The sequence below is a fragment of the Ambystoma mexicanum genome, chromosome 5p, assembly GCF_040938575.1.
Source record: "Ambystoma mexicanum isolate Mex_15411 chromosome 5p, UKY_AmexF1_1, whole genome shotgun sequence".
Classification (NCBI taxonomy): domain Eukaryota; kingdom Metazoa; phylum Chordata; class Amphibia; order Caudata; family Ambystomatidae; genus Ambystoma; species Ambystoma mexicanum.
The window spans coordinates 411,171,078-411,183,764 of NC_090930.1; the positions used below are offsets into that span (position 1 = coordinate 411,171,078).

The following is a 12,687-nucleotide window of genomic DNA, read 5'->3' on the forward strand; positions in this document are numbered from 1 at the left end:
CCGCAGTTTTTTCCCTGTGCTTTGGCTCTGTGGCCTTCAGTCCTGCCCAAGCCCATGCCCTGTGGGCCCCATGTCATCCCCAGATGCTCTCCCACGCCACCCTTTAGACTTCGACTTACCTGCAAGCCTGTTTCCAGCTGCTCCAATCCTTTCCCTGTACACACACAGCTGGTCTCCCGTAAAAAAGCCCTCTCTTCACTTGGGCCCATTAGGCTCAGGCTGGGGGGCAGTTACCGGCCGGTAAGTCCCAGACAAGGGTAGATTTCTATATAAAACTCAGCATATAAATACATACATGTCCCACAGTTGAAAGCTATAGAGACCACTTCACCCAGTCACGAACTGAAGGAAAATTGTTCAGTACCAGATCTAGAAACAAGAAAATGTCTCATCCTAAAGGCTAAGAAACCAGTGGATGAAGTAAAACAGAAATGTCATTCTTAAAAGAGTCCATAAAATGAACAGGCACCAGCTATGGGAAACACTGAGGAAAAAGTGCCTTGCGACGCCTAAGGGAAATATTGATACATTACTGTGGACCCTGCGGTATTGGGAGGTTTGGCCGCAGTAGATTTAATCGAGGGAGAATTGGTCAAATTCTTTCTGCCATATTTTACCACAAGTGTGCGTGGGGGGTGGCTTAGGGAAATAATCAAGATAGGGAGGCATTGGAGGGGTTGGTGCTGTGGGCCGGCTCCGCCCGCATACATTTGTGGTAAAATGTCCATAAAGAAAAAACAAAATCAACCAATTCTCCCTCGTTTAAATAAATTCGATGCAATCACATAGAATCACCCTTGCAGTCACTAAAATCCATTAAGCAAATGCAAGCGGACATGAAGATTAGATTCCGATACCTACATCCCCTTACCTTCGACTGCTTCATTTCAAATTCACTCCCTCCCCAGGTTGCTAATTTAACACTTAGATGACAAGCGAGTAAAGAGGAATCAAAACCTCTTTATTCACAGAGGAGTGAAGACCAGAAGCTGTTGAGGTACGAATAGCTGCAAAAGGCCCACAAAAAACGAACACACGGCCCCCAACAGGCACAACATGTACTCCAACCCAACAACAACCTTCCACCAGTTCCTCATTCACTAGCCAATGCTGAACCTAGTCTCCTTTGCATGCTATGTCAGCCCAGATGTAGGCTTCCTTTACTCTTGCACCCTTCTACCCCTAATCGGAGCTACTACTTCACGGCTAAGGAATGAAGTGAGTTGCATCTTGAGAAGGTTTCTTAAGTGTGTGTATGGATTAACAAAGGGTAACAAGTAGGGGAGTTAATTCTATATATTGACACCAAGCAACATAGCCCGTGAGCCCCAATATTAAAAAAAACTGAACAGCGATTGCTGACAGAACCACCGTTCAGCTGATCTGCGAGAACTGTGTTTGGCTGGGGCACCTTATTCTGAGGGCTGGCTCAAAGCAACATTTATAAACTAAGCAAAGCTATTTAAAACGAATATGAGGCAATGCGACTTCCTACCGGCAGTGAAGATCGTCTCTCATCTCCCAACCCATGTTAGTAGTCGAACGAAAGCGTTTGGAGCCCTTCAAAGTTTAGTTAGATCTTACTTTGCTATTCCCAAGCATAAGGTATTGGCGTGATCAAGTCTAGAGGTGCTAATGGACCCAATGAGGAAATCCCGTAACTGGGCCAATATATCAGGTATGTTACGTCTTAGGGAAGAAAGCTGAAAGAGTATGTTCTTCATCATACGACTGAACAGCAAGCCAACGATACGCTTCCTCAGATGCCATTTCCATGCAAATGGAAGAAATGCAAATGAGATTTAAAATGATTGTACATATTATGCACGAAATTGTTCTTTTGCACTCCGTGTGTAGATTGTGGGAATCAACACGGTTTGCAGCTACAGGGCGGCCTTTGAGAAGCTATTAGGTTGCTTCATTATACAAACTTTACAAATGTATCTTTTGGAAAAGGGGCAGAATGGACGGGATAGTCGCCATTATATAGGATACTATGGGCAATGCAGGTGCATTATTTAATATTTTCATGGATGATCTATAGCAAAGGCTCATCAAAGTGGCGGCTGCGATCTTGCTTGGAAATTCTAGGCCTATGGCTGTTCTGCTATAGATGGAAGGCACCGCTCAATGAGTTGAGCGAACTCCTGAAACACTTTCCATACCCGTGCCCCACAGAGAAGTGTCCCTCTACTGGTTAATGCTGCTCAGACAAGTGTCTAAGTGGTGGAGAAAAACAAAGTACCTCATTCAAGATTCTTCTTGAACAGTACAAGACGAGAATGCCTCTTCCCCCATCTAGGGATTTGCTTCATCAATTGCATTAAATGGTTATTGTCTCTCGATAAATGCCATTGCGTGTTAATTCACGAGCTGGTTGTTGTAAAGCAATTTATTACATGGCAAGGTGATACTTTGGGCATCATTGGCCCTGGAGGATGCGCACTCCCTTCGTCCACAGTAAGGGCATTAGCATATTTTACGAGTTACCATTACAACTTGTGTGTAGCACTGGTGCAACTGTACAGCGCACAGCACCCACCAGGCAAATGCATTCCCAACATACTACTATCCAACTAGGCGGGGAGGTTAGGACACGGGGCAGGTAGTCACCCTTTTATGTTAACGTTTCTTATACCGCACACTGTTGCCACCTGTGTGGTCTCTTACCACTGAGAAAAAAAGACTCTGGCCGTGAAATAATCCTGGGGAATGCAAATTGAGACAACAGACGTGTGTAAACGCCACAAAATCTCTTCTGCTTCTGGACAAAGTACCAGTTCTAGCTTGGCGTCCGCCTCCCGGCTGTAGCGGCCATCCCCTTGGCCTCCAACAATTTGGGGGCCGACAGTATTGTATAAAATACAGAGCCTTAAAGCATACTCTAGAGCAACTCCTCTAAGGGAACTGGCCCCCAAGTGCTTGGTAGACAAAGGTGAGATGTCCCGACTCCTCCTCAGATTTCAGACTGCACTGCAGACTCCGCAGGGGCGTCCTCATGGCTGCATTTGCGGCAAGGCCGGAGTGACAGGAAAAGTGGCCACCTGAATGACCGGGCATTTACAGCCCATAGTGGGCCATTTTGTTTTTCTCTTTTCTATGTGTGGAAGAGTGGCATTAATAACTGGTTGCAGACTCAATCGGTCAGTGCTTATTAACGGGTTATCGGACCTGCTGCTCGCCCATGAGATTCCATCCACCTTTGCCAACATGTCTGTTATTTGCAGTGGCAGCAACGTACGCCTTGCGTTCATATTTGAGCAGAGACAGTAACGCCTGGATGATGTCAATAATTAGATTTATAATGTAATGCCTAATGATTCTCATAGCTAATTAAGAAAATAACAATTTGTAATGAGCATCGATTGAAACATCACGTTTTCTGGTGCATTTAAGTGTACTGAGAGTCGCTAGCAGCTTTCTTAAGACAAAGCAAAAATCATTTATCCAATTTGTTTTACATAATAATAATAATAATGTTCCTATTGATGCATGTATTTTTTCAAATATGCGGTCGTTTTTAATGGCCTTTTTTTTCTCAAACATGTTTAGGTTTTATGGAATTTGTTCCAAAATAAAATTCACTTGACAGAGAGCCCGGACGCGATAGTTGTACCTGCCCAAAATAAAACGGATTCTTTCAATCTGTCTACATGCGTGGGCTGTGCTGTAGCATTCCTCCGCAGGGTTAGGTGGGGAAAAGTCTGTCTCTGCCAGAACGAATGTACAAAAAAAAATGTAAACCAAAAGTGCAAAATTAACTTTTTGTGAAACGAAATCTTCCCAAATACACAGTGAGAAGGGAGGAAAGTTTACAAATGCCATTGCACTGAACTCAATGGAGAGGCGTCGCAGCCGTGGTGAGAGGAACTCCTTCTGGGTTGGGAAACCGTTAGTCCGGCTGCAAACGGATGTGCTTACAATGCAGGATGACGGGACTGAAGCAGGTCTCTTGTCCCCGAAATGCAGTCATTAGCTGCAGTAATGGAAGCGTCGTAGCCTGTGGTCAGACAACGCAGATTTCATATGCGCATGTCCCTCGTTCATATAGGAGACAGTACGCACATGTGCATGGAGGGACTAGGTGTTACACAGTGTGAAGCTACTGAACAACAAGGGGACACAATAATACAATACAACAGTTAGAACACAGAGAAGGGAAACAGAAGGTGACAGGTTAAGGAAGAAAACCTGGGGACGCTATGCACATCGCTCTTTGAAGAAGGAGACTAAAGCCCTTTTTAATTCTAGCAAGAGAGAACACTCCCCGTCAGAGCTCGTAAATGTACATATTAGAAAGACTGGCGTCAAGCAGATGCTCCAAGCAGCAGAACGAGTGCTTCACTGTGACAGCTTTGAGAGTTACTTTGAGAAACGTGCTTTGATTCCATGCTGCTTGGAACAGTGATGTGTTTTCCAATACTGTGCTGCATTACAGTATGGGGGTTTGGGGGGGGCGGAGATTAACGAGTTTCACAATCCATAAGAACCAACTGCTTTGTGATTCAGAGTGTGCCTTTCACTTGGGCCATTGTCTCTTAGCTCTTGGAATGGAAGGACATGCATGACGGTGTTATTGTTCACATTGGACCGTTGCTCATGCAACAGACAAACAACTAGATCACAGAGCCCTTTGTAGTGCCCCCTACCTTGGTGGTTGCACCCCCCTGGTTACACGAAGACCAAGAAGGCAAACCTGAAGGCGGGCTGATGATAATATTTAAAGATGATATTAAGAGCCACTGCTGTAAAACGACTCTGTTCACAATCTGTGAGGCCTGGTTTATGAAACTCTCAATCTCTTACCTTGTCTTCTATTCATTTGTTTGGTTATATTGACCCCCCCCAAATCCCCAAAAACTGAACAAATTGATGAATCACAGCTTGTTTTCTTCTTTCTAAGCACAACATTCAAACCTTGCTTGCTACTCATGGACATAAACCTTTGGGACGGGGATCCAGATGAGCCCATGATCTACGGAACCAAAAATCAAGCCAGGGCCCTTGGTTTTCTATACAATAAGCCAGGCCCAACTCCATGATAAAGACCATTCATTAGACTGGAACATTTTCCAAAACGCAGTTATTGGGGACACTACCACCATGGCTCTGGATTAGAGTGACCACCTCACCATTAATTTCCTTCTCGCTATGTTAAATATCACTTCCTCAAAAACAGTGATGCAGAGAAATAAGAGCAACTGCTCAGTCAAACTCGTAATGATTGGACATTTGAAACCATTGTTTCACAAGACCTTCCAGGACTTAAATTAACCAGATGCCTTAGGTTCTAAGGTTGAGACGTATAACAGCTTACTACAGGATATTACAGGCAAAGAAGCACCCTTAAAAAATATTAAGCAAGTCCGGAGCATTCCTCATCAGAAGTGGTACACAACAAAGCTTCCCCTTACAGTATGCAAGTTAAGACGAGCGCAAAGACTTTAGGCAAGGAGTTAGTCTCTTGAAAATAAAAGCCTCATTATCGGACAGTAACCAAAATAAACCTGAAATCATTTCTGTAAAAAAATCACATTCCTCAATTGCTGAAGAAACGGCTAACTCTCACAAAGATCTATTAATATTACTAAACCGCTCCAACCACCATCTAACCACATCGCTATTCATTGGCCAATGTCTTTTTCTCAATATCACAATGAAAAATATCAAACCTTGGACACAGTTAAAATGAATATTCCTACTAGCAATTGATGTACAGAGTCAAATTACTATTTTCCAGAGACCTATATACCATTTAAAATTCATGAAGTTGACAGTGATGAGATGGCAACTATTGCCTCCAATCTGACCACCACCCCATGGCCAGCTGACCCAAGGCCCACCGCCATTCTCAAAGACTGAAATCAAGTTGAAGAGAGGTTGTGAAGAGCCATAACAGATCATATACCATACCCCCTCGGAAGAAGACATCACTGAAGCAATGAACAGCCATCTAGTTAATGCCTTTTTGCTAAAACCACATTTGAAGCAAGAAATCTTGAGAAGCTGATCAGTTATCCAACTTCAGGCCAATGTCGAGTCCTTAGAATTCCCAGACAATACGCACTCAGATTTTAGATGAGGAAGGAGCACAGTGACTGCTTTGATGGTCATGGGGAGAACTGTTATGGCATATAGATCAACACTACGACACCTGCTTGATCATGTTGGACCCTCTCATTCCCCTTCAATACCTTTGGCCATCTGTTTGTCATTCAGAGGTTGATCTGCATGGCTAGGGTATTTGACTGCACCATTAACTGGTTTGTGCCTTTTTTTTAAAATCTATTTGCATTTGCTTGGAGGGAATAGAGACCCCCTTCTATAAGAACTGCTGTGTGTCCCATAGGAATCTGTATTGCTCCCACTTCTATTTAACATTTATATGAAGCCGTTCCAGGACTTGCTAGCATCTATGTGCACCGGGTTCCAATGCTATGCTGATGCTGCCCAACTCTACTTCAACCGCCCCGCAGGTAAAGTACTAGAAAACCGAAAACATTGCATGAAAACCAGCTGGCTCAGTCCAAATAGAAACACAACAGATCTGGACATTTTAAGCACTCACTCCTTTGACCTTAAACCTCACTCCAACCCCGTTTTTTAAACTATTAAATCCGCTGCAGTAGCTATTTAAATTACACCTCACAATACAACAAAGACACAGAAGGTATTTATATTTGTGGCATAAGGATAGCGAGGCAAGGCTTGCTATAAATGTCTCAGAATCGTTTACAAGATTTCTGGAGCTTAATTAATACAAATTTAAAATTCCAGGTGCTTGCTCAGATAAATCCAATTATGGCAGAATGTTTAAACCCCTATTAGTCAAAGCTTTATACAAAACCAACTAAAGAGTATTGTCAGTTGGATGTCAAATCTGATAAATAGGCTTAATATTTACCAGGCTATGAAGTCCAATGGACTTGCAAATGTAACTATAAAAAGAATGTACCAAATTTGTAGGCTAATGCACTTACTATCCCGTTTATTGAAATATCACAACTTGGAATGGCCCCAAAGTCCTAGAAAATAATCTTGCATTGTGCCGATATTTATAAAAAGGGGAACAGACCCAAGCCTGAAAATTATAGACCCATGGCATTGCTCGATGTTGCAGGGAACATATTTTCATATTAAATTCTATAGCACCTGGAAAAGTGGTTGAAAAATAATGGAAAGATTGAAATGTATCAATCTGGTTTTAGGAAGCACCTCAAGGCATCCTTAATGGCCGGATACTTAAGGCTCTACATAGGGAGGCCAAGAAGAAAGGTTATGTTATATATATATATATATATATATGTTGCTTTTATCGATTTATCAGCAGCTTTTGATAGATTAAACAGAGCTGGACTCTGGTGGAAGCTCTCTAAGTTGTGTGTGCCGGATGACATCTTGGATACCCTAGTAGGGTTGCATTCTGAAACATTACACATTTGTTTGAAAAGCTGTGGCTCCATAACATACCAACTTTCATAGGCCGCCACCAGGGGTCGTTGTTGGCCGATACCCTCTTCAATTTATAGATCTCAATTTAGGAGAGGAGCTAAGAAGGGCTAGGGCCTTTCACCTTCAATTAGAACTTGAGAATTTCCAGTGGGTGATATATGTAGATCTGGTTATCTTTGACTACAACCGGAATGGTCTACAATACAGCCGAGATGCTTTGAATTGTTATATGGAAATCCACTATCAGGAGATCACCAGGGCCAAGTCAAGAGTAGTCATTGTTTCGAGAGCATGTAGGCGCATATCATTTGGTTGGAAACCGAAGAACATAAACTTAAGAGGTAGCTGAGCAACGAATCCATTTATGATAATCTAGTAATGGGGAGGCCGTCAAAGATAACTTTTTCCAAAGGATACGCACTAAAGCCCTGCTACACTAGTCTTGGGTGTTAATAATTAATACCAAGTATGGACTCCTTCACCCTTGCCGTTCTGAAATATTACAAGTCCAAACTGCTTTAGTTTTTGGATCTGTATTTTTTTGATTTTGAGATCTATATATTTGGAATAGTATTCAAGCGCTTTGAAGGAAAAGGATTTTGGGTCTTCCATCTTGTGTTCCAATATCTGATTAGGTACGAATTGGGTCTAGTATTCATCCAAGCTTTAGTTAGTTTAAAATGTGTATTGTTATATGCTAAGATTCTCAGTCGGCCGATAACTCATATGTGGATATTAACAAGGATGTCGATGAACCATCCTCCATAGAAATTAATCATTGGGTTTCCAAACATAAGACAATAATACTCCTGCCTGCGGAACATTTAATTGGAATTATGGTTATATTTTGAATCTGCAAATAGGAAATTGTGGCAAGCGGATTGGAGCGTCACCAGAAGCACAATTTCAAGGTATGTATCACATAATCAACTGAATAGGGAAGAACAAGTACTGTGAAAGATTCCAATGTATCCAAATATCTGGTCGCTAGCCAGAGAAAATACTGTGAGGATATGTTTTAATGTAATTCCCACTTACGAGAGCTTAGGTCCATGGAGGAATATTTCTAGGGTAGATCGAGGCTGTAGATTATGTGGATTAGTATCCTTGAAACATTGGAACATCATCTTCTTGTCACGACCCTCGCCCAAAACCCCCTCTATCAAACCCATTGGCAAGGTGGAGTCAGGACTCAGGCCTGTAGAACCTGGCATCCTCTTCAAAAGCCCTCATGGGGCCAGGCTCATACACCATGAAAAACAATGTGCTTGGGAACTACTTTATTGTATTGTCAGCCAACATGGAGGCATCCACATAGCTTGGTTCATAAGAACCAAGCTATGCGGTCTAGATTTTGGGTGTGGTAGCCTAGGGACTTACTTTACCTGCGCTATTTTGTTGGGGCTATTTAAACCACACCCGAGCAAAACAACACGCTTCGCGTTACTTTGCAGCTTGCAACGTGACGCTCACCGTGTCCAGCTATTCCCTCGAACCTCGGAGAAGCAGAACCAGCAAGGAGACAAAAGGAACATCATTAGCAGCAGCATCTTACCTGCAGTCTTCATCTTTAAACACTCGCAGCTACTGAGAACAGCTTCCTCAAATCTGCACGCCTCCCGGACAAAATGATCTGAAAGAGGAAGATAGAGGCAACATTAAAGAAAGCAGTAGAGACATTTACAAATTACGAACTGCTCAAAAGGCTTACCTGGCTGGTCGCCTCTCGGCCGGCCCCACTCTGGACATTCCACTCGCGCTGAATAACACTGCGAACTACGAGGAAGGAAAACACAGGTTAGCAAAGGCAAGACTTTGCAGAGCTGCGCATAGCGCGTACTTACCGCATCATAGCGCTCTTAATGCGCCATCATTTACCAGCAGCGCTCAACCAAGCCAGTTCGCTGCGCTGAAGCTCTGCATACCTAAGGGAGAAGAAAGAGAGACATTTTAAACAAAGAAAGGCATGCAGGATAGCAACAAAACTAAAGAACAGCAATCAGACCTACCTGAACAATATCAAATGGGCCGGCGTCATTAAAGTAACTGGACAGCACTCGCCCAAGAAAGACAACGCGCCCCTGCAAAGAAGGCAGGACGGAGAGCACGCCTAATTCTACCACAAGGTGAGGAGAGGGTGCCAGAGGGACTGAAGTCATACGGGGCTGGAGGGAGGATACTTACCCCAGTCGGTCAGTCTTGAACACAGTCCTCCTGTATTTTCAGGCAGAAACTTCCCCGCAGACCACATCAGGGCAAAGCTGAGAAGCATACCAGCGAGTAACCCGGCTGGGTGGCGTCCCTGTGGATACCAGGTGAGCGTAACACTTCTGCAGTGTCCAAGCCCGGTACAGATAAGACAAATATTTTATTGACTTTGTTCATGAACATAGGATTTCAATTTTTGTTGTATTTTGGCAGATACACACTTATCTTTAATTTGGCAACTATTTGTTTTGTTATGGATCCGTTTCTAGAAAACAAACTAAAAGGGGTAGGAAATGTATAATTTCAGTATCTATGTATATGGATGTATTTTATAGAATGAGTTTGGATTGCTGACTTGCTGTTGATTTGCGTAAATGTCTATTTACAGAAGGGATCATTTGGAATTCAGGAAACTACTAAAATCTTGGCTCCTTGCCCCAGAACCAGAAGGAAAGCACTAGGAAGTATGCACCAGATCATGAAACAAGAATCCAAATGATTAGCCCATGACCCAGAGTTAATCTTCCCCAACCGGGGGGCGGTGGGAGGACACCCCAACAACCAATGCCCACATACAGCTAGTCCGCAAAGGAAACTTAGGTAAGAATCCCCAAGGGACAGGAAAAGAATAACCAGAACCCAAAACCATAACATCGCCAATCCGGGGGCAGGATGACACCGGCCTCAGCCAGGTAGACATACTACTAGAGTAACACAGATGAAAGCTGCGACTCTTAGACATGCCTGCCAATTAGGCGGATGGACTGAGACACAGAGACAAAGAGGTAAGGAAAAGGAGCTAATGTAACTCTAAAACCTCAATTTCGGCATACACTTCCCATACACAAACTCACACAACCACATCTCTGCACAGCAATTCGCAAGCACTTCACCACACTGCAACCACAGACCAACAACATCACACCCCGGCACAACAGCACATGGGAAGCCGCAACGACCCAAAAACTGCACTCAAGCTCAGCGAACGGTGAAAACTGAACTGAAGCTGCCAAAAGGACATCCCAATTCTCACTTTCCTATTCCCACTGCACCCTACTAACCACCCCACTCCCACACCCTCCTTTTCAGATCTGCCAGAGCGCATGCAGACCACTCTGGTGGTGACGGTGCGCGGTACAAATACCTTTAACATCAACATTTATTGTATGATATTGTATGTTTTAACAGTCTTTATAATGCGATTTGATATATGAAAGGTCTGTTTGAAACCAATTGAAAATGAAAAAGAAAAAGAAATTGCATGTCAGAGCAGAGTTTCATTAGACACCCATCTATACATAGCATCAAACGTCAATTCTATAGTGATTTCAGCCAGTTACTACAGCCACCTGTTCAGACGCATTAGCTCAATATTGCAACCCAAGTGATTATTGTACAGTTGCCGCTAAGTTGAACTATGACAATCCGCTACATAAGAGTGCCATAAGAAGATCATCAATACATTTTTATCCAAAACAAAGAAGTATGGGTCATTACTAATGCTCCATTTGGTATCATTCCATTACTATGCATGCAACACAGTCTTCCTATTCAAGCAGTGTAGTGTGATTTGATGTGTACAATATATCTTAGCTTTGACTGTGCATTTCATCGAAATGGCATCCCCTGATCTATCGCCCCCTGTAACAACAATCCCCAAGCCTAAAATTCCTGGTTAAGAACCAGGCTGTTTTTGATCTTAATATTCGCTTTTATTTAAAATAGTCAATCAAAGCACAGGTCGTCCCCTATCGTTACGCTGGGGAACTCAACCATGATATTCTTCACAAATAAGTACGATCCACTTGCCTACAGAAAAGAAAAATAACCAGACTCTTTTTGTCTCACTAAATACATTCAGAATACACACAAACATCCATTGCTATAAAATCAAACTTGAAAACTTTTCTTGTACAGCAATATGCAATGAACATTCAGATTATGACCTCTTGACGGCTTCTGTATTTTCAAATACTTAATTCAGCAATTTACCACATAAAGCATTTTATTTTCTCTAAACCCACCAATCAGTGCTGGGACCAGAGAAAAACCTAAAAAAAGACACCTTACTTGAAGTTCTCGAGCACTAATTAAAAGCATTGGAATCAGAAAAAATCTTCATCATATACATTAGTTTCAAACAGAACTATCATTCGCTGGGTAATTACATTCTGATTAAATGTTACTTGTTCCAAACGTAGGGAAAATACAAAGTATGGTGTGTTGATCTAAGTAGTGCATATGCTTGGGTTTTGGGTAGAGGTATTTGGGGACCACACAATCTTGGTTAAAGTGTCACACAAGCATGAACGTATAATTTTCTGATGAAACCGGAATTGGCCTCGAATTGTACTTGACATTAGAGATCTGCTAAATGCAGAATTCCTTCTTTTCTGCGCAGTGTACACTGGAAAATGTCAATGGGCATTGACATTTTCTTGGGAATAAAATGGACAGACTCCCCTAAAGAGGTCTCTGAAAACCTGGGAATTAATGTATTGGGCTACAGTCAAAGAATAATATAAATGCATTTCACACTCCAAATTCTGTGGCATTCCATTTGTAAATAAACTTCCCTAAGGTTTCCATTACTGCCCAGTCCCCATTTGGTGGCCTGCCTGGTAAGAGTTTCAACCGCTCTCAGAGTTTTACCCAATTCTAGGAGCATAGATCTAATGCAGAACAGCTGATCAATCGTGGGTGGAATTCTTCTACGATTTGGAATTACTTAGACTAAATGGTCCGGTTGCTGGGGCTCGATTAGGGCAGTAAAATGGAGAAGAGATAGATCTTCATCTACCATTGATTGTACGTATGTTAACTCCAAAGTATTAAGCACGCAGCCGACCATCAATGTGACTTTCAATGCATTTAGTGACCATGCTATTCTGACCTTATCTGTGTCTACAGTTTTGTTACTACGAGAGAGATGGATCGAGTAGGTGAGATTCCGGTAAATTCCGGCAAAAGCAGGTTAGGTTGGCCCGATTGGAATATTCGTGCAATTTCTTATCATATGGCGAGTCT

General features: G+C 42.6%; 1 protein-coding gene across 1 annotated transcript in view; it reads right to left on the reverse strand.

Moving 5' to 3' along the window:
- The window catches only part of ATP11C (ATPase phospholipid transporting 11C), a 1,508,462-nt gene that overhangs the window by 1,276,391 nt on the left and 219,384 nt on the right, over window positions 1-12,687 (reverse strand). The gene's annotated exons all lie outside the window — the stretch shown is intronic.